We start from the raw sequence: 2,847 nt of genomic DNA on the forward strand, positions 1-2,847 counted from the left end.
AATCTATATATCTATTCAATAAAATTTGATTAATTAAGAACCAAATCAAAGTAGAATAATTCGTCAAGATTTATTTTTTTAATTTTTTTAATATTTTTCTTTTTTATTATTACCGCCACTGCTTTTAACTTCCTGTCATTTTGTACATTTCCCTTTCAAAATAAAAATTTACTAAAATAAATACTTTTACGTTCAAATACCGTGATTTCATTGTTAAATCTTCACTGGACTATCTCCTTTCTAAGCTAGAGAGCTGCGCTGCTCCACTTTCCATCGCAGTGTAGCAATTGTGCAATTGTTACGAACGTTAAGCATCCCAAAGGCGCCGCTCACTCCCAGAAACGGTGCACTCCTCAGCTGTGCTTTTCTTTGGTTAAAAATAAAAATGATATAAATTGTTATGCAGTTCGTTGGAAAACGCATTCGATTCATTACACAATCAGAGTCAAGGTCTTTTACGTGGATTAAGTGAATTTATAAAGAAATTTTTAAAAGAATTAATTCCAGTCAAGAACATGACAGTGATGCAATGGGTGAGTGGATGAGGTAGCACAGTGAAATTATAAAGACAATCGAGTATTGTGATGCATTTTATGCAATTTATATTAAAAGCTACGAAAATAATACGTAAAATTCTTTTAATTAATTAAAATCAAAAAGAAAAACATACGAAGAGAGAATTTTATTATAATTATCAGAAAAGATAGTGATAAGTGTTATTTAAGCTGATACGAAAAGCTCATGTCTTTTAAAAAGAGTTTGGAGATATAAATTCTTAAAACAGATATATATTAAAAAGATCATTCTGCAATATTCAAATATCATATACCTCAATAAAAGTTAAATTAGTGATGCTTAACCAGAATTATTCCACAAAGTAAGAATATCTTATATCTCAATAAGGTTTAGTTGATTGAACAAGTTATTACCGTAAAGTGAATAATTCCCAGTTAATATAGATACGACAGTGATCTAACTAAGTTGGATCGATTGCAACTCAACTGTGGATGACTACTAAGTGAATGCTTAATTAAGACTAGCAATTACTTAATTTAATTAATTTCATATTTTAAACCCAAAAAAAATCATATTTTAGAGATGGTTATGGCCTTCTTGATGAGAACTAGTATTAATTTCAAGTTTTAAATAAAAAAAAATTTTTTTTGGATGAAGATTAAGACCTTCTTGATTGCGACTAGGAATTAATTTCATATTTTAAACAAAACAAATCAGTTTTGAATGAAGGTTATGAACTTCTTCAATGAGACTTTTATAGATTGGTGACTTGAGGCAGCCACCAAGAAAACAGTGGTGATGCGTCTTTCATTGTTTTTATAATTAAAACATTGATGAAGGAAGAAAAATGTTTAATATTTTACATGACTACCGTCGGTAGTCAACCGATAACTTAATGTCTTATAAGAATCCAACAAGCTATCAAATACACGAGTAAGTTTTATCAAACAATATTGTTATTTAGATTTTAACGTTGTCAAATATTACTCAATTGTCTGTAAACGTCCAAGATTTGAAATTTCAATTAGAATTTTCACATGATCACCATTATTATTATCACAGTCATCATTGCTCTTCTTAATTACCGTAAACACTCCTAGTCAAATGTATGATATGTTAGCTTGAACTAACAGACTTATTAACTTATTAATAGTCTTATACTGTCCTGGTTTGCTATTGAAACTATTTCAAAGAACAACACTTTAGATACTATAGGTTTCGGTGTAATATTGCCCCTTCTAATATTAAAATTATTAAATAATATTTTAAATATATCATCTGAAATCACTTGAAGACCTATAGGTTTTGGTGGAACATAGAAATAAACAGCATCAACGATATTAAACGATATTAAAAACTACACTGAACTTTTTACAGAGCACTGTAGACTTAATTACATGAAGATTATAGGTGTGGTGACTCCTGTCGACTCTGTCATAAGGAGAAGGAAACATCAGAACATGTTCTATGCAACTGCCCAGCGGTGGCAAGACGTAGACTCGATTACGTTGAAAGCGGGATCTTAGTCCCAAGTCAAATAGGTAAAATCAACCCACAGCAATTACAAGATTTATAAATAGTCTAAAATTATGCTAGTTGGGCCTTTAGGCGCACAATAGATCTCTTAGGTCGGGGTGCTATAATAAGCTAGAGAAAATATATAAATAATATTAAAATAGTCATAAAATAATTGAGTTTATGTGTTATCTAAAACAGAACTTCCATGTCGCAAGTAAATATTTAAGTCTAAAGCATCTTTAAAAAAGGATTTTTGGTTATTATTAAGAAAAACGTTAAAGAAGTTTACGTTTCTTCCATTTCACTATAAAATGTAGTAAAATATATAAAATAAATAATATAAAATAAAAAAAAATTGGTAAAACACATTTTTATATTTATAATATTTAAAAACTTTTTATTTAAAATACTTATTCCCCAACAATTCCTACTACTAAACACAACTAAAAGCTCTCAAAGTTGGTCAATTACTTTCATTCAAACAAAATTAACCTCTTTTTAATCTGCTAATTAGAAAAATAATTACTTTAAAAATATAAAATAGAATACCTAAAAGAAACCGCATTTAAGAGTTAATTTGCGTTGGTGTGCTTATAAAAATACTGGCAAAAAATTGTTATTTTTAAAATGAAAAAGTGATTACACATTTAAATGCACATACGTTCACACGAAAAGCGAAAAAAGTGCTACTTTTAATTCATTTTATCTCACAGACTGAAGCATTTCACATTTATTAATTAAAATTCAAACACCAGATGAGAAGAATACACACACTCACACACTAAACAGTAGGAAATTACATGTGTGTAATGT

This window comes from Teleopsis dalmanni, chromosome 2 (assembly GCF_002237135.1).
Source record: "Teleopsis dalmanni isolate 2A chromosome 2, ASM223713v2, whole genome shotgun sequence".
Lineage (NCBI taxonomy): Eukaryota > Metazoa > Arthropoda > Insecta > Diptera > Diopsidae > Teleopsis > Teleopsis dalmanni.